Genomic DNA, 20,633 nt, shown 5'->3' on the forward strand with positions numbered 1-20,633 from the left:
GCGGGATCGAAGTCCGCGGCTCCAAGGTCGACTCCGCCACCACCTTTTGCAGTGGTGGAGTACCGGAGTCAACCGCGGCGCTTCCGGAGTTCGAACTAGATCAGACGCGATAGTTTGAACTCCGAGAAGTCGAACTCACCGCGTCGACCTGGACGGTAAGTGTAGACTAGCCCTTAGAGATATTACACAGAAAGAATTGGCAAGATTTAGACATAGCCTGGATATGAGGACCTACAGGGAGATCCTTGTCGAAGATGACTCTCAGCTATAGACTTGAGTAACAGGCAGGATGATGGTGGTGTCCACAGTGATCAAGAAAAGAGGCCAGCTTAGCTGATAAGGCGTGGCCTACACTTGAAAATTGTGCCAGCTATTTTGGTTAAGAGTCTGAAATATGTTTGTCTTGTCTGATATAGTTATATAAGTACAAACTCTAGTGCGGATGCAATAATATTGATTTAAGGTTGTATTATACTGGTATAACTTATTCCTCTTCCCACTCAGGGTAGCCTTCTATTTGGATATTACTGGGGGAGAAACAGAGTACTTTAGAATATCATTTGATGGGTGCACACCGAGTTGATTCCTAAGTGTCTTTAAGCTGCTTTAAAGGCATTAAACAAAGATAATGAGTCTGCTTAGGACTGTTTCCTGTAGGTAGATGAAAGCAGTGTGCTATTGAGGTGTCATGGGAGAGCTCCAGAAGGTGGGAGTGCTGGTCCAATTTTTATAGTAGGGTGCTGATGTAAACCATGTATTCGGTATTTGTTATTACTTCTTCAAGCCAGGGAGTGCAGCAGCACACCCAGCACCCTTAGTTCCTGCACCACTGGGTACAGGTTCAGAGACATGAGGCTTGTTATGGCTCTTTGATCCTCAATGGATGCTGCAAAGTGATGTCCTGGGAATTTCCTCAAAGGGGAGAAAGAGAAATGAGCTGCCTTAGAGAGGGCTCATTCTCCCTTCTTTATGCCTCAACCCAGTTCAGCTGTGAATCTGGTTCTGTGTAGAGTCGTGTGGGGAGGGGCTACCACAGAGTCTGGGACAGGGATTGGCTAGGGGAAGTGATGTTGCATAGTTGGCAGTCTGCCTTTGGCAGCCCCTAAGCAGAGATCCACTGGGGCTTTTTTCCTTTTGCCCATGGATGTGAAGAAAAGGCTCTAGCTCCTGGTCATTAGTTGACTTGGTCTTGTCTTAGTTTTAGTTTACTATATAGAAATTCTCAACCAAGCAGTAATATTTCTCCCTGAGTTTTTCTGATGTATTCTCTAAACTAAACAGAAAATCAAAGATCACTTAGTAGTTTTGTTTCAAACTTGTTGAGATCTATGACATTTCCTTATAACTCCCCCCCCCCCTTAATTTGTTGTCCTCATTAAGAAACAAAACAGTCTAAAATTTACTTGGAGGGAAAAGATGAATATTTTATTAACTGTCCTGGTGAAGTAAGATGAGCCATTTAGCTGACATGGATATAGTGGGTTTTAGCATCATCTCTACAATGGCTTTGTTCCAGGGTCTTCAAAGGTAATATGCAGTCCAAAGGTGGCTTTATTATAAACTAGTTGGGCTTGCCTGGCTGTGTACTTGGTAACAGTGAAGCATTCAAGAAGGGTGGACCAATGAGAGGCAGGGAATAGCACTCCCATAAGAACAGTGGGAGAGAAAATACACTCAATGGGATTAGCACGACATCCTCTCCAGAGTAAACTGCCTGAGTTAGTTTGCTAAACCCAGCTATTTGATTATGGTAAAGGCATGGTGTATTTTAAATAAGCCAATAAAGGTGAGCTGACAGGAGAGGCACTTACATTCAGCTGAGGAAAGGAGGTGTTTAAAAAACCCAACCAACCTAGGGCCGTGGGGTTCAATTACTCTGAATAAATCATTGGCAGTTTCTTACCCACAGATACCAAACTGTTGGAGCGCTAAGAAGCCGTATAGCCAGCCTCATGAACTCAAAAATAATGGAATTTAAAAAAAATGTTTTTAGTCTGTATTTTTTACTTTAACTCCTGACCTGTGTGTGTGTGTGGGTGACTTCAGATTTAAAAGTCAGCCTTTAACGTACACACATGCTTGCCTTTCCTTTGATGCTCATATGGAGACTCCACTTATCCCTTCCTAAAATAGGGGAGCGGTGGTTCTTTTCCTATTACTATCTTGACTCCCTCACCTCCTAGTTTCCCACCTTCGTCCCCCATTTTCCTCTCCTCAATCTTCTTCCCTGAGCTGCCCTTACCCTGTCCCACATTCTCCTGCCCACCTGCACTTTCAGAAGTAGAGCGCTGTGTATTTCACAAATGCAAAATAACATGAAATAAAACTAAAAAGAATGTTAAAAAAAAAGACAAAGAAAAACTCACCCTGCAGCGGCATCTGCTGACTGGGCCTGGCTCCCCTCTTCAGACGTTGCAACCTCATGCATAGAGTCACAGTGCTGATCAGGTTTGGCCTGGCTGACCCTCCAGGATGACAAAGGATAAAGCACTGAAATCATAATTTTATTGAGGGCAAATCATGTTTACCCAAGAGAGAAGCAGTCCATAGTGGATGGCACTTGTGTGGCTTCCACCTAACTGCACAGGTCGGAATATGTTTGAATCACAGCCCTAGAACACAGAGAAAGCCTTAATCTCATTCTAAGAGAAGCCAGGGAGATCAAGATCGGGATGACAATTTTAGCTTTGTGGGTGGAAAGATACAGTTGAAAATGTGTTGGAGGAAGAAGAAGAGTAAGACAGGGTCTAGATGTGTGAATTGAAGATGATTCCTAGCTTAACAGGAAGGTTGCTGGTGTGCTCAGCTGTGATGGAGACTGGGGGGAGAGGGGAAGGTAATAATCTGTAACATTTTTATTCACTTCTGTCAGTTCTGGGAAAGGTGAGCGAGCTATTTTTATTGCTTGAACACGAAATTGCATGCAAGTGCTGAAAAAGTTCATGCTGTTGTATTTAGATGTCTGTGGCTTTCGTTGGCAGAGGAAGGGTAAACGTTATCTCCCTTGTTTTTTAGTGGTCTGCACAAACTGCAGAGTGAATCAAAGAGGCAACAGAAGGAAAGGCTCAGAAAAATATAATAGTGTATCAGGTTTGCCTACCCATTTTCAGATATTCCCATTACCAGCCTCCAATATTCCTTGGAGGGAAAGCACTGAAAGAGGTAGCCAGCATAGAGATCAGTTTTGCTGCAAGCTTTCAGGAAAATTGGTAATGTTCAAACTGCATCAGTATTCAAACCTGTGAAGTGAGAGAGGGACAGGGGGTGACCTGTAATGGGGAACAGACTCACATCTGAGATGCTGCCTCTAAAATGGAATAACTTGAAGTAGCTAAGAATAGTGATATAGAATAATTCAAATAATTTCTCAGAAGAATCACTTTGTCTGTCCCAGTCTTTGCTGTCTCTACTAATGCCTAGTGGAAGACAGGAAATTTTTACTATGGGCCCTGATTCAGCAAAGCTTGTTAAGTACATGGTTGATTGAGTCCATTGTCTTCAATTACTCACGTGCTGGAAGTTAATCAGTTGCTTAAATGCTTTGCTGAACCCAGGCCTTGGTTCTTTGTGAGACAAGAAAGTTAAACCTTTCTTGTAACACATTTTCAAAGCCATCCATCAACTGAGCCAAATAAGCTACTGAGCAGCACAATCCATAGATGGGAAAGAATATCTCACACAGGTTTCACTGCATTAAAACCGTTTCAGAGAGAGAAGGCAGGTGAGGTATATCTTTTATTGGACCAATATCTTTTATATCTCTAACATCCTGGGATTGACACAGCTATAACAGTACTGCATTAAAACAGCTTCCACCGACAGAACAAGTTTTGGCTTTCTGGCCCTCCATTGCTACTCCAAACCAGTCAGGACTTGCTTCTATCTCTTCTCTCCAGGTGTTGAGTGCCTCATCGGGAAACTCTATGACAAAGAGACCGGTCAGTATCTGTCAACTTTTGTGACCTTAAATACACCTATATGCCACATACGAGAAGTTGATCATTTTAGCTAAGAATAAATTGTCACAAATTATGACTATAGCTTGTCATCTTTCTCAGCAGTTTGTACACAATGAGTATGGAGGCTGTTGAATTTTAGTTAATGTTTGCGAAGCACTTTGACATCCTCTGGTGAAAGACGCTCTAGAAGAGTATTAATATTTATTAATTTGTAACTTCCCCTCAGGGCAGGTAATTACTGAATGTATCTCTTTTCTGTTGCAATGTCATTTCATATAAGTTGCAGCCCATTATTATACGGAGTTTGGCATAGGTTTCCTTAGAGATTGAACACAGAAGCCAAACAGACAAAAGCAGTTTACTACACTAATCAGTATTGCAGGAGAATCCAATCCAACTATGTAAATTCAGAAATCATCCCACAATATCAATGGCCAGTTTATGCCAAAGGTGCATGCGGTAACTGTGTGTGTTTGTGTAGAATGATGTGAATGCTTGTGGTTTTCCTCAGTTGACTGCTATGATCTTTGTACTGGACTGTACCAAGGGCATCTATTGTAACCTGACACTTAGAGGTCAAAAAATCTCTCTGGGATATATCCTGTTCTGATAGCTTTCATAAGAAATTTTACCTTTAATAGCTGTTATAGGAATGATGACGTGTACCTTTGCACTCCCAGCAATATGATTCTCTCTCTTCTTGCCCTCTCCCCATCTAGCTCTTACCTGAGTTGAAAGTATGATGCTAAACCTGAAGCAACCTCAAGGGTGACTGCTTTGTTTGAGCTAATGGAGCTGAGCCCTCTGATAATGTCACAACTACAGCTGGTCAGAAAAATTTCAATGAAATGCTTTTTTTGGTCAGAATTTCACAAATCTTTGAAATAGAAATGTTCTGCAGATAGTTCTACTTTAAAGTTTTGATGGAACTCAGTCAAGATTTCTGCCAGCTTGACTGTCCAGCTCATCAGCAATCCTGGCTCCCTATTCCATTTTCCTTTCAAATATTGAAATTTTCCATGAAACTGAATTTGCCTTTCTCCACATTACTCTAATAGTTGGGTCTAGCCTAGTTGATGCACTTCCAATTGTTGACACCATGGGACTCTTGGTAGAGCTGATCATATTCCAGTCCTTTGAGGCTGCAGTACATCTGACTGGCCCTATGTGACTTCTGGCCCTGCAGCACATGGACTTCAAGAAGCAGAAGGATGGGTTACAGACCTGGAAATGCAGGTTTCTGTGGGGCTAGCTCTTATGCTTTGTTTCTGTGGTCAGTCTGGACATTTTCCCTGCTGCCTCTTATCCTTCTGTTTCCAGACTCAGAAATTAGTAGTGAGGGCTTCTGAAACCAGTGATGGTGGGTCTCATGTAGGAGAAAAAAAGGTTCTGAGTCTGGCGGTGGGTTTTCTGATCATAGAAGGCTGCATACATGGGAAATCTGAGTGTGGGGATGATATCGGGTGGGAGAGTGTTCAGAGACTAATGGATGGCTGCTGTAAAGAGTCTAAGAAAGAAGAGGGTGAAAAATGTGTGTGAGGGGTATTAGGCTGCTGAACAAAAAAAAATTGCTCAATTCTAATCAAGATCTTATGGTCATTCCCTCCTGTGTTAAAAGGTGGCTTGTACCTTAACTTCCAATTGCTGTACATTAAAACCATAACTCCCTCTTTTGTTAGGAACCTGGGTAGAGAGAAAATGCTTTGTAATATGGAACAGAAGTTGGCTGCAGAATTTGGACCAATCTGTACAAGAGATGGTGGCAAATGTTCACAACTTGACAGGAAGGTAACTAAGTTCCTCCTGTTCATTTTCAACACCTTCCCAGATCTCATCTACTTAAGCAGGAAGTAAAATTGGATTTGTTAATAAGAAAACTATAGTTAACTTTTCTAGTTTTTTGGGAACAAATCTTTGGTTGCTTGGCCGGAAGCAAGCTTCTTTCCAGCTTGAAAACCTTCTCGTGCCACTCTTGTCCAGTTCAAAACTTGTTCTGTGGTTCATTTCTAAGAGTTAAGTGCATATTTCATGATCAACATGTTTCCTTACAACTATAATAACGAAATCAGTCAAACTTGGAAAATTATAATCCTTTTGAAAGGATATTAGTCATATTTAGTAATATCTTATGGGCTCAACCAGTACATCTAATTTCCATTTACTTTTACTTTGTGTTTGTTTGCTTCTTTTAATCTAACACTAATATTAAGAGTTTGTGAATTGGTCAGATTTTTCTTGGTTCTTACATTTTGGGACCAAATTTTGCCCTTAAATATATGCATGTGACTCCAATGAAAGTTGCATGCTTCTATCCAATTGCAGAATTTGGCCCTTACATTACTGTGCACCAAGTTTTAAAAAAATATTTTTTAGAGCCATTTTTTTAACATAGTCTGATTAACCTCTAAGGTCTTCAGTAGTAAAATGACTTCATTTATTTCTTCACTTGGGAATACACTTAGAGGTTACAAAGTATATTTAATTCTTTGCTTAGTAATTTTAGTTCATAGTAATTAAGATTCAGCTGGCCCTTATACACAAAGGTGTTTTTTTTTTTAAATAAAGTCGCAATACCATGTAACCATTATGGCTAAGAGAGAGTGATTCACACCCAGCTGCAAAAGCCAGCAGAAATTGGGGTTCAGTTGAAGCTTTGTGAATGAGTCACAAACTTGGCATGATGTATTTTGTACAGCTAACCCTCACCATTCTTCACAATTCCCCAAGCTGCCCTCTTGCATCCAGACTATGTGAGCGTCTTGGGGGCTAGTGGCCTCACCTGGTCTTCCTGCTGTCGTCCTTCTCAGTGCAGACATTATTTAGCACTCACAGTGATGGTAGTAATTTGATCACTACGAAAAGGTGTACAAGACCAAATTCATCCCTGTTATAACTTCACCGATATCAGTGAATCTGCCCTGTAGTGTCAATTACATTCAGTATTGATCCTTCTCCACAGAGACATTTGTTCAGACACATCAGTGACTCATAGCTGAACAAGGGCTCAACAATGAAATTTAAAGAACTGCCCAATAATCTACTGTTAGCTGGAGGAAAAATGTTTTTCTTTCTATTCCTTTCCATTGCCACCAAAAGGTTGATTTCCTTTTTAGCTGATCAGTTGCCTGTTTCTGGTGACAGAGTGGTTTTAATTTTACACACTGATATATCAATTGTTGCCAACTCCTGAGATTTTTTTTTTATTGTCATGTGATATTTAGTGTTTTGGTTTTTTTCGCTGCTTTTTTTTTTTGTTAAAGCCACAACTCCTGGAGTTTTTGAGAATCTCAGTTTTATTCTTTTTTTTAAATTCAATTTCTTGCTCTCATGACTGTGAAGAAAATCTTGGAAACTTGACTCTGAAAGTCTGAAAATAAGAAGGCAAAGAAAAATAACTCAAAATATGTTTTAAAATATCTTATGATTTTTAAAATAATCTCATGATTGTGGGAGGGCATGACTCATGATTTTTGAATATTTGGAGTTGACAGACAGTAATCCTTATGACCGTGGAATAAATTGCTGTTTTGTTTCTTTACACCTGCATGGTAAGGCAAACACATGTATTGAGATTTTACAGATGCTATTTCTGTTTTTGAGTATTATTTAGTAATCACAGCAGAGTAAATTTACAGTGACATTCTTCCTCTTTTAATTGCTGTGCTTTCCTCAGGATTTTTAGACAAGGTTGAATGTTTGTGAGTATAATACTGACAAAGTCTCCCTCCTCAAACCAATCAGAAATTGTAGCTAAATGCTTGCCAAAAATAATTCCTCCCCTTTAGAGAGATCCTACAGTTCATTTGAGTAGCTGTGAACAAGGGCCCATTAGAGGTACTGCTGGTGTCTTGTTACCTTCAGCAACTACTTTTGATATGGGGTGAAAGACAAGTGTGACATATGTGCCTCTAAGTGGCACAGCACAAAACTTGTGTGTGTGTGTGACTAAATTGGGTTTCAGGCACCACTGTGTCCTCCAAGTTTTGGACTACTGCAGGGGTCAATGAGGTCCTGGTATAACTTAGCATGGGGGAGAGGGGGGAGAAGAGCCTTGTTTCCTATAGATGAAAGCACCCACTAGAACTTCTGTGGTGCTATGTGATATGCTCTTCCATCTCCACTCCCGCCCTAATCACCAACAGGCCCCCTGGCCTTGTGGCAGGGGACTCATAGAGCAGCATAAATTACCTTGTGCAAAACCTGCATGAGGGGGAATTCTCACTTGTCTGGTTCCAGGAATCTAGTGATCCTTCTAGACTGCATTGTAAAAGGGTGATATCAGGGGGAAGAATCTCTCTATGATGAAGCCTTTCAACATTTTTCCCCATAATTTTTTAATATTCTGAGGAAAATTTTTGTTAAAATTGTATTTTGGCACTTGTATCTTCTTGTTTGCCTTTGTGTAAAATAATAAATAATAATAATAATAATTTAAAAAAAATCTATATGAGGGCCATGTGCTGCCACTATGCACTCTGCCTGACAGTGTTGATTGGGGAACAACACTGCTTATTGCTTCCTGTTCCTGTTTGGTTTCTGGTTCCTTCTCTCTGAACTCAGTGTTTCAGTTTCTTTGTGTGTGTGTGTGTGTGTGTGTGTGTGTGTGTGTGTTTTGTGTGTGTTTTGTGTGTGTGTGTGTACATACATACATTAGAGTCACCAAGCATCCAGTTTTTGACCAGAACACCCGGTCAAAAAGGGACCCTGGCAGCTCCGGTTGGCACCACTGACTGGGCTGTTTAAAAGCCCAGTCCGCGGCACAGTGAGGGGCTAGGGCTAAGGCAGGCTCTCTGCCTGCCCAAGCTTTGTGCAGATCCTAGAAGCGGCCACTAGGTTCCTGCAGCATTTGTGGACAAGATTCTAGCAGAATTTCAGTGCATTTGGGAGGTGGTAGGCCTCCACACAAGGAGTTCACACAAGGTGATCCTCTACAAGAAGAATGGCAATATTTGACTGTGCACAGATTTTAGGCCTCTTAATAAATATGTGACAGGTGAGCAGTTTCAATTACCAACCTTCAAAGTGGTGACTTGCTGGGTAAGTGGATCCTGGATTTTCTCTGTGTGGGACAGTATGGTTATTGGCAAATACCTGTGGCTGAAAGTTGCAGTTACTGACTTTCAGCATGCCAGTTTGAAGGTAATGCTATTAATGACTCTTTTTGGTTTAGTCTCTGCTCCTGATTTCAGAGAGTAGTCTCTCAGTTCCTTGATAATATCCAGAGTGCATTGTGCTATTTGGATGACGTTCTCGTCTTAGCAAAGACCCTTTGAGTATAATGCTCTTCTGGATGCTAACCTAACTCCAAGGTGTGTGTTACTTGACATATCTTATGCAAAGCAGATGGTCATCCCAGCAGAGCTGCGACAAACAGTCCTGAATGTGGCTCATGAAGGACATTTGGGAGTTACGAGGATGAAGGAACTTCTGCGTAGTTATGCTTGGTGGCCACGGCTGCACTCACACATTAAACATTGTGTGAAGGCATGCTCAGCCTTCACAGTGCATAGAACTACTGCTTCTCTGTTCCCTTTGAACCCAGAAGTCATGGACAGACCATAGGAGAGAATTGCTTCCTGCTCCCTGAACTCAGTGTTCTAATTCCTGTTCGTGTGAGTGTAGGATCTGCTGCTACATACCTGCCATTTGGTTTTATTTTGTTTTATTCAGACTGTTGCTGACTTAATTGGTTCATGGTGGTTACATGTCTTGATTGACCACCTACTTGCATGTCTTCCTTTGATTTCTTTGTGTTTTGGGATTGCTGTTCTGAGGTGTCTCAGAGCATAACACTGACCTGAGCAAGGGGTATCCTTGTGATCACTGGCTGTCAGAGCCCAGGGAGAGCAAGTGGGACACTGAACAAAGAAGGGTCACCATGCACAGTCAGAGAGCTGGTCAGGAAACAATTGGTCCTCCCTCCACCCAAATTTCAATGGAAAGGAATCTTTTTCCATATTCAAAAATTTTCCATATTCAAAAAATGTTCTTTTTTGCTGAAAGCTTTCAGTTTTGGGGTTATATTGGCATTAGCCTGAGAAATGTCAGATAAAAATAAACTTTTTTTTAAAAAAAAAAATCCCATTTTGTCAAAGGGATTTTTGAAAAAATATTTAGATGGAAAACTTTTGACCAGAGATAGTGAGATATAGGGAAAGGAGCGCTCCTGTGACTGAGTATCAGAGGAGTAGCCGTGTTAGTCTGTATCCACAAAAACAACGAGGAGTCCGGTGGAACCTTAAAGACTAACAAATTTATTTGGGCATAAGCTTTCATGGGTAAAAAAAACACTTCTTCAGATGCTCCTGTGTCTGGTGCACAGTTAGGGGGAGCACAGTGTTATTCAGAGAGGTTCCCCACAGATCAACCAGAAGGCAGAAGCAATAGGCAGCCTGCCCAAAATTGTTTCTTTCAAAAGGGTGGGTCAGATTCTGCCCTCAGCTGTGCGTATGCAACACCCATTGGAATCAGTGGGGTTGGTGGCTATGACTGAGAGAAGAATTTGTCCTCACATGTCTATTTCTGAGAGTGTCTTTTTGCACTCGCATGTTTGAATTGCACTAAATAGAATGGTTTCAGAGTAGCAGCCGTGTTAGTCTGTATCCGCAAAAAAAACAGGAGTACTTGTGGCACCTTAAAGACTAACAAATTTATTGTAGCATGAGCTTTCGTGAGCTAAAGCTCACTTCTTCGGATGCATCCGAAGAAGTGAGCTTTAGCTCACGAAAGCTCATGCTACAATAAATTTGTTAGTCTTTAAGGTGCCACAAGTACTCCTGTTTTTTTTACTAAATAGAATGTCTCGTGTGAAAAACTACTAGGTAATGTGATAATTTAATAGGCAATATAGATTTACATCTCGGCACTGCTAAGTGCTGACCACTGTCAATTCCCTTTGAAGTCAATGATGACCAAAGGTGTTCAGCACCTCCTGGGAACCAGCACCTCCTTTGAAGTAAATTTTCTTTTAAAAATATATCCACAACTTCACACTGAGTTGTCTGCTAACAAGAAAGGGTTGCAGGTACAAATGAAGTCCTTCAAAAGAGAAAAAGGACCCTTTTAAAGCATTGCTGTTACTTCATGGTTATAATAAAAAATGACAGCAAAATGTTTTGATTTTGTTAGTTCCTTACAGAAAACTCCAGACTTCAGATTCATATGGCTTTCTGTCATACAGTAATTGTATCAGAGCTTTAGCTTTCTTAATTACTCAGGATAATAGAGAGCTTAACATTCTTTAATATCCAACTGTCTTAGGTTTTTTCCTAAAGCTATTACTAACGTGAATTTATCAGTGTGTCAATTCTTTCACTTTATTTGTTTAAAACAACAACAAAAAAGTCCTTGAATTGTGGAAAAAAAGACTTTAAAGCTGGGTGCCTCAAACTAGATAATCTCTCCATATTTACCCACTTAGTGAAAAAATAGGGTGGGTCTTTGTGCTGTGCAGTCCCCTCTCCTCCCACACCTTTAAGTGCTTAATTATGGATATGAATGTGCTCCTGAGATCCATGCACAGAGCTCAAACAGTTCCATAGCAGCACTGCCCCACTCTGGAAGACTCTCTCTCAAACTGAACTCAGGACACCAGGTTCAATTCCTGACCCTGCCACAAACTTCCCGTGTGACCTTGAGCAAGTCACGTCATCTCTCTGCATCTCGGTTCACCATATGTAAAATGGATGGAATAACTACATTTTTCTGTCTTCTCTATTTAGATTTTATTTCTTCAGGGCAGGGAGACCGTCTTTCACTGTGCTTATATGAAACCAAGAACAATGGGGCCCCAATTTTGTTTGACGCCTCTAATTGTTACTATCATACAATTAGTAAATGAGGAGGAGGTAAGATTACAATGTTAAGGTCAAATTCTGCTCTCTGTTACACATGTTCTTTCCCACTGAAGTGAGTCTGAGGGCAGAATTTGGCCTTTTAAGTTCAAGATATGTGTATTGTACATTTATATTGAGAGTAGAGCATGAATATGTTTAAAGGTCTGTTTTAAATCCAAATTTTGAGGGCTTGCCAAAATAACAGAGATGGAGATAGGATCTTTTGTACTATTAATTGAAGGCATCACCTTCATTTCCTTTCATTTTTTTTAAAAGCCTCCCTTACGTGGTGGAAAATATCTTGCTGCTGCTTGGATGGAGTCCAAATGGTGTTTTCCCCTTTAGCTAGTGCAGGAAAATGTATTGGGTTTGGTTCCTTGCTAAGAATCTTTTGTTAAATACTCATACTTCAGAGTCTCAGATAGCTTAAGGTGAAAGGGAAATGAGATCAAGATACTATTAACTGCCACGAGAAAAGAAACACACAGTAGTGTCACACGAGTTAATAACTTTAAGTAGCCTATAAGATGCTGCAGTGGAATTAAATGCTTAACAATAATTTAGAAACGGCTTACGGAAATTTAAAAATGTGGATCATTTAGTGTGGCTGAAATTATGCTCCTGGCAAATATGTGTGACACATGAGAGCACTTACCTGGAAATTTATTACCCAGCTCTGAGCAAACAAAGCATGACCTACATTTGACTAAAGTCAGCTGTCACTGGCTAATCCTATGGGCTTCTTTTTATTAATGTCACAATTACTAATGTGGTATAACATTGTCATTACTGAATAGCACAGCGGGATAAGCTGCAGCTGTTATTTCTTTTTCTATACCGACTAACTCATTAAATCTGAGTTTTGGGGAATACAAATTGTAAAGATTATTCAAATTCTGAATGAGAAATGGGACTACTGGGAAACCGTAGGTATATAAAGTAAAACTTTGAATCAAGGATTTGAGGTTTTTTGTTAGCCTGGAATATTCACAACTGATCTTTCTCTTTCCTTGACATTTGACTCCAAATTAAACATGAAGTAGTGTTTCAAGGAAGGAAACAGAAGGGTAAAAAATTATTGCCTGGTGTAGGCACTAATCTTTTTGAGGCAAAAATTAGATGTTAATGCTCATGCAGCGAGAACACTGTATAAATGAGTTTTTGTTCTAAAAAGGATCAGTAACACTAAGTAGTCCATTTTTATTTTAAATATCATTTTCTTAAACTGCAGCACTTTTGGGTGGCGGTGGGGGGTGGTGGTAAGATTGTTTTCACTAATTTCTTTAAATTTGTACCACAAATGTGCAAGTATTCAAGCTTTGATATTTCCATATAAGAAAGTAAAGGAGTGAGAACTGATTTCCCCAAGAGTAACAGAAAAAAGCTTCCAAATGCAGCTTCTTCAGTCATACCTATACATGTTTCATACAGGGCTGACAAATTGGTGTTCCTTATTCTTTGCAAAGTCTAGGCTTTCTCTGAGCTCTTAGTCATAATGCCATTGCTGAAATTCTGTATTCTTCTTTTGTAGACTTACAGATACATAGTTTTAAAAATTCCTATTAATTTTAGCATTTGGCAAAGATGAAGCTTGTCTTTCCTTAATTTTCTTTTCCTTACATTTTAACTCTTATCCAAAACGGTGGCAATTTATACAACCATATATAGGCAGTAACCATACTCTTGAAAATAAGGGTTCAGTTTCCCAATGCTTTGCACCGGCTGTGCTAGCTCAAACTAGCTGCAAAACTGTCCGATGGCTCCCCCCAGGGAACACCAATAGCGTGCACAGAGCTAATTACACAGGTTCTGTGCCTCTTCTGCTGAAGCCTAGCCAGTGGTGGGCGGAACCATAGCTGCTATTTCCCGGCTGCCACTAAGCCCATAGAAAGGGTGTCAGCAGGGCACAAGTTAGGTCAATGCTCTGAGGTCAGGCTAGTGGAGTTCAGGCGATTTACGCAGCTGAAGATCTGGCTCTTAATTTCTGTTCCCTTGTTACATATAATGTTTTAGAAGTTAAACAAAGGGCCCAATCTGCTGCTTTACCCCAGTTTTCCACTGGTGTATCTTCACTGATTTTAATGGAGTTATACTGGCACACAACTGGAATAAGGCAGTGATGAATTGGGGCCCAAGCCAAGAGGGAACAATGGGAACAATGATGCAGTTGGATAATCCAGAATATTGGATGCTTGCGATTCTCTAAAGCATGGTTAAAAATCCATCTACCATTTGGGTGAAGGGTCTTTAAAAAAATTCTAGGTGTTCATACACATACTTGTATTTTTGCCATACTAAATGTCATTAATTTATGTATTTGTGCTCTCAAGATGGTGTTGCTTGTGGGTTGGTGGGTGACTGTTGGGGGTCAGAGTTAAGGCTGCACATTTGTTGCTGATTGTGTTGGAGGGGATATGTGTATTGTAATGGGTGAGCGTAAGAAGGAATGATGGTGCATACTGTAGATTGGGGAGGAGGAATAATTGAATTGGTGTTGCTTAGATTGTAGAGATTATGTTGGTGGGATTGTCTGTTGAACAAAACTCACTGTAAACATATGGGTTTTGTTCTGGGGAAATTCCCAGGTTTTTAAATAAATGTATATTAACACTAATAGGGAAAATGATACACGAGCCCTCATTCCCCTGCAATGCTACTCCTTTTCTCCCTTCAGGATCCCATTTGCTCCCCTCATCCCCCCCCCCATATGAACAGGTTTCCCTCATATTCTCTTCCTAGCATAGCCTTACTCCTCATAGCCCCTACCACAGCCTGCTCCTCAAAATGCTCATCCTCAAATGCTGTCTTTACTATATTCTGGTGTTAACATATATTGATACATATCAACTTTTTAAAGCTGGATATGGCAAGAGAGTGGCAGTACAGAGGTGGGGGAGGGCCAGCATGTTGAGTGGGGTTTGTTGGGGAACATAGGAATCATTTTGGGAGTGGGCACTGTACATAGGGCAATGAAATGCATATGGGGAACATACCTCGACCATACTGAAAACAAACTGACTTCTAGGTCTGGTCCTTGGTTCAAATCCAGCTGAGATTGGTAGTGAGAATAAACATTTTTTCTCTTCTGGCTGTCTGGTAGCCTGTATGAAATGAGATGGTGGCTTCAGGAGCAGATGTCCCAAACATTCATTGGCATGACTGCGACTGGCACATTCCTTGGCTGGCGGTACAGGGAGGCTAATGATTGAGGCTATGGCTACATTATGGAGCTTACAGCGGAGCAGCTGCATTGATACAACTGTGACACTGTGGCTTAAAGCATCGGCACTAGCAGTGCTAATGTGAGAGAGCTCTCCCGTTGACTTGATTACCCGTTGGTAATTCCTTAATTACCACGAGTGGCTGTAGCTATGTTGGCGGAAGAAGCTCTCCTGCTGACATAGTGCTGTCCACACTGGTGCTTAGGTTGGGGTAATTTACATTGCTCAGGGTGGTAAGTTATGTAACTCAGGGGTGTAAATAAGTTATACAGACCTAAGCTATAGTGTGTACACAGCCTGGATTGGCTGAGGGAGTGAACTAAGCTTTCAGGCGTAGAGTTGGTCCTTTCAGGGCATGGTTTTGAAATACAGTGATGTATGGAAGCTGTATTTGTTCCACTGGAAAAAGAGGATTTCAGTGTCCTGTAGGGGCTGTAAACCTGTAATGTGCCACTAAGTCTCCCAAATAAATGCATTTAAAAACAAAATGAGTTAACTATTGTAGGTCATAATACGAGTACCACAGAAGCTACAGTAGTTAGCCACACAAGCTATACATTACTATTAGCAAGCTTCTGAACACTGGTTTGTGTAGGTGCTGGAACTAGTGGTGCTGGAGATGCTGCCACATTCCCTGGGTTGAAGTAGTAGTAACAACTCAAATACGTGGTTTCCATCTTCAGCGCCCCCTATATAAAAGTTGTTCCAGCACCGCTGCTGATTTGTGAGACATAATGGCTTCTCAAAATGTGAGATACCATTTTTCCTCAGTTTTTTCTCCCCTGTCCTTTCTCAGTAATCTCCTTAACAGAGAAGAGAGAGGATTTGGACAAGTAAACAGAAGGAATTCTGTCCTGCGGTACCCAGAGATGCAGGCTTTCCCTGGCTTACAGACTGAGACACACAGCTATAGAAGAGGTTTACTCACAGGCTGTGTCTACATCCCTGCCTGTACAGAGCAATCATGAAATGGATTATTCTCCAATCCTCCTTTTCCAGCCCATGGTGTGGGAGTGTGGCTTGTGCAGCTTCCTCATCAATGGATCATTTCTGTAAGCAGGGGAATGGTCCTGCTATTGTGCAGAACTTTCCTGATTTATACACTACCCTGGGGAAATGGGCTAGTGAAAGGATCTGAGTCCTTGCACCCACTTCCTTTACCCAGAGGTCTGCCTGACCTCAAGAGCTCTCCTTCCACTCTCCTGTTTGTCAGAGTCCTTGTAACCCCAACAAGGCTGGGCCCAGGATTCCTGGGGGGCTCGACCCCCAACCTTGTTGTGGTCAATTAGGGCAGGGGCTAGAGTGTCCCCACTCCGAGGTGCTCTCTCTGCACTGGATGTTTCCCTGACCAGTCACTGATCATTACTTACAGTTCAAAGCAAATACAATTTATCAAACAGAAATCATTTAAAATAATAAGGAAAACATGGGAAAGGTTAAAAGAAAATACGTAACCCCGCTCTGTGGCAAGGAGACCTCACAACCAGCGCCTCTGGAATGTAAGGGCAGTTCAGTCTGTTCCTCACAAGTCCCAGGCTTCCTTCTCAGGCCCTGGCTGTGCTGCAGGGATGCTGCGGGTCAGACACTTGCTCTGGAGGTGGCCACATGCTCTCAGGCTTTAGGTGGCAGGACCCTTCTTCCCAGCATCAGCCTCCCCCCCTCCCTCCCATTGGGGTTATGATCCCCCTGAGTCTGGCCTGAAAGGCCTCTTGTCCAGGGACATTTCCCTGCACTGGGCCTCCTGCCCAGGGTCCCCCCTCACTCTTCCCAGCTGCTCACTGCAGCCAGCTCCAGACTGCTCCAGCTCAGCTCCACTCTGCCTCAGCATTGATGCAGCTCTGCCTCCAGCCTCCTGGGCTGCTTTTTCTGGCCCCTCTGGCTCTGGTTGCTGCAGCTCTCCTCCCAGCACAGGTCTGCTCTCTGGGCTGCTTCTGTGGCTCTGCTCCCAGCACTGATCTGCTCCCTGGGCTGCTTCTCTGGTTCTCTCTGGCTGGCACAGCTCTGCTCCCCAGCTCAGCTCAGACTCCTGCTCTCTCCTTAGCTCAGCCCCCCTGACCTCAACCCACTCTGTTCCAGGTAATTCCAGCTCACCCGGAGCACAGGCCCCCATTGCCCCCCCCCCCCGACTCATTCATTAGCCTGCCTGACCTGTCCGTCAGGTTGACCTGGAGCATTGGCCTCTCCCCATTGTTCCTGGGGACTGTTAGTCTCAGGGTCCTGATTTCCCATCAACCCTTCCCCTTTCTTTTGGTACTGGGAGCTAGCAACCAAAAAGAAAACCTGCTGAGTCTTAGTAAGGGGCCAACAGTCCCCTTACATTTCTATTCCCTCCCATGGGTGGTTTGCTCCCTCTGCCTGTAACGAGTGTCAAAGCATTGATTATAGCAGACCGGGAGATGTGAGATTTGCACTTTCTGCTGCAGGAGCTAATGGTAGGGCCACTTGTAAGTTATGTGGTGCTGTGAGAAATATTACTCAATGGCAGAATTTCTGTGAGAAGGGTTACAGCTTCCTGAAAGTCAGAGGTATTGACTGATTGATCCCTTTTATAGCCTATGCAATTGCTCATGTGCTAATTGAGTAGGTAAAGGGACACTGTCAACTTACGATTTGTTCAATTTCACAGAATCCTCTGAATAGCTGCTCAAATTTAGCCAAGTTTTCCTAAGGTTTTTTGGTTTGGCTGTTTTTCTTGACCTCTGCAGTGTTTGTGGGCCTGGTGGGGGACATCAGTGAAAATGTGAAACAGCCCTTTGTCTTGTGCTGTGCACAGGCAGCTCTGGGAAGTAGCTGGAGGCCAGTGCCTGCCCCTTCTGCTTCCTAGATCCACTGCTCTTCTCTGCCTATGGGTTGGGGAGACCACCTGCCTATTTCCACCCGCTGCTGCTTCTTTCCTTTGCCTCTGGTCTCCCCAGAAGTACCAGAGGATCATATCAGATATTTGCAGGTACTGACAGCCATTAGTGAATAATTGGATGAATTAAGTTGTGGATTTGTAACATCTCTAAACTAGGCAATTTACTTGTCCTGATCCAAAGAAACTAAAAATGAAGGCATCCATTAGTAAAAAACAAAACAAAACTGTTTAAAACAAGACCTATACATTATCTATTAAAAGCATTGTTTGCAAATGCATACATTAAATAACTTAACTGAGAGAGAGTTATACAGCAGAAACCAAAAAAACTGTAAACCAGCTGTGGTTGCACAGTTGTTTTACTCAGTGTCTGAAAGAGTGAGTATGTGAGATTCTAGAGCCATGCATGAGCAAGCTGATATTCTCATTCTAGTACATAAGAAAGGGAAGTAAAGCAAACACTCAGTGCAGAAGTGAAACTGATGGAACATACAAAGCTGTCATGCAAAAAGTACACAAACTGAAAAAAAATAACTAAAAATATATTTTCTGTTCTATAATTCATTTGTAATTAAAAAAAAAAGACATTTGTCATCTTGGAGTTAATATTCTTAAATAAACATGGCACATACTTTGCACCGTAATGTGTTATTCCTTATAACATCAAGAAAGACATTTACATAACTACAACCATGGCTTGTTACATTTTGCTTGACAGAACATAAACTGGAATTCTTTGACGTAATATAATGTGTGTTGCTGGATATCTTGCACCAAGGGGGAAAAGGACAGCTATTGTGCCCGTGAAAGGCTATTTTAATTCAAATATCTCTGTCCAAAGCTCATTCTCTGAAATAGCTGATTTATATCTGAACACAGAGTGGCTTTTATGAACATACAGATTAGCTACATCATGTTACGAAAGTACCCATTTGTGACTAATAGCAATTATTAGACTAATGCTGTCTTTGTTCTATTTTCATTATCCTCAGAACTAATCATTCTTGCCTCATAGTGTATTATTGTATTTTTGGTGAGATTTAATTTTCTGTAATAAGAATAATGAAGGAAAAGCAAGACTTAAAACAATGTTCTTTGTATCCAGTAGAGATTAAAACTACTACTTGCCACAAGGAGGAGCTAAAGCATCAGAGTAAGAATTACCATCACACACAGCCTGAAGATATACCGGTAATTTTCACACTGAGTTATTTGGTTGTCTCTAAGGTAGCTTGTATAAATGCTTTGCACCAATTTCTGTCCTGGGATGTATACACAAGGTTCCTGTGGGAGGTGCACATGTGCATCTAAGGGCATGATTTTACCCCGTGTTAAGTATTTTTTTCTAATTACTGTGCAATGTATTATGATATAGAGATGCATTAAAGTGATATGAATGTCTCTTCAGAAATGCTTTGAAAGCAACTGCTATTATATTGTCATCTATACTCATCTCTACAACGTGTTATGACATTGTATGACTCCAGGAAAAGAGTAATTCGTGTTGCTCAAAGAACTGATGCTGCTAGGTGCTGAAAACCTTTTTGGGGGGCGGGGGGATTTGCCAAGTACATTCTTCTGCTAGTCAAGTCAGGGTCTTGAGGGTGCTCAGCACCTTGCAGGAGTTGCAGTGTCTCTCACAATCAGCACCTTTGTCAGGTACAGTGTGCATGTTGCTTTCACTGACGTTCTCAAAGTTGAGTGTTACTGCTTCTCCCCTCACTCCTCCTATGCAGTTGAAGGGGGGATGGAGTGAGACGCATAGAAGAGATGGTGCCTGGTTATATGTAGTGGATGCAAAGGGGCTTCTGGGAGTGCCCAGAGTGGAGAAATCATGCATTGATGGTGCAATAACACCTAAATGTCTATGCTTCTCATCCCGTTGTTAGTAGCTGGCCTGGGGTAGTGCTTAGTGGTCCCAGTTGAGATCAAGGCACTACGGTGCTGGGCTCTGTTCAAACATATAGTAAATAACAGTCATTGCCCTCAACAGTTTTGTCTTTCTGCCCACTTCTGTTCCCTTTCACTCACCTCAGGGAAGCATCAAGTTCTGAGTTTTGTAGGAAGAGGATGTAATTTAAACAGCCCATGTTGCTATTGGCTAACTTTCCTCTTAAGTGGAAGTTTTGGTTTGTGTAAGTCAGGGGTTCTCAACCTTTTTCTATCTGAGCCCACCCCCAGCATGCTATAAAAACTCCACGGCCCACCTGTGCCACAACAGCTGGTTTTTTGCATATAAAGGCCATGGCTGGCATTAGGGGGTAGCAAGCAGGACAATTGCCTGGGGCCCCTGCGAAGCTAACTTGCTCAGGCTTTGGCTTCAGCCCCAGGTGGCAGGGCTCAGAGCCCCAGGCTTCAGCCCCAGGCTGTAGGGCTTTGGCTTTCTGCCTTGGCCCCAGCAAGTCTAATGCTGGCCATGCTTGGAGGACCCCCTGAAACCTGCTCACGGCCCCCAAAGGGCCCAGGACCCCTGGTTGAGAACCACTGGTGTAAGGGATTCAGACTATATTTCTGAGAGTCCTAGAAACTGATAAATAATTGTGTTCAGACCCACAGCGAATTCATTTTTTCCTGACCAAGTCCATCCTTATATATTACCTGATTTACATCCTGCAATGATTATGAAGCTTGACAAGTTATGAGCTTTCTGTAAATACCTTACATGTTACTCTTTATTGATAAATATTCTGCAAGACATGTTTGGTGTAGTGAGTTTGTTGGGTCTGAAGTAAGAGTTGTTTGCAAAGAACTGGGGACCCTT

General features: G+C 41.9%; 1 protein-coding gene across 1 annotated transcript in view; it reads left to right on the forward strand.

Annotated features, from left to right (window-relative positions):
* Window positions 1-20,633, forward strand: part of ZNF385D (zinc finger protein 385D) — a 922,283-nt gene that overhangs the window by 19,524 nt on the left and 882,126 nt on the right. Inside the window, exon 3 of the mRNA XM_045007121.1 lies at window positions 18,978-19,063. The gene's annotated coding sequence lies outside the window, so the exon portion shown is untranslated. The remainder of the gene's footprint in view (window positions 1-18,977; window positions 19,064-20,633) is intronic.

This window comes from Mauremys mutica, chromosome 2 (assembly GCF_020497125.1).
Source record: "Mauremys mutica isolate MM-2020 ecotype Southern chromosome 2, ASM2049712v1, whole genome shotgun sequence".
NCBI classification, from domain to species: Eukaryota; Metazoa; Chordata; order Testudines; family Geoemydidae; genus Mauremys; species Mauremys mutica.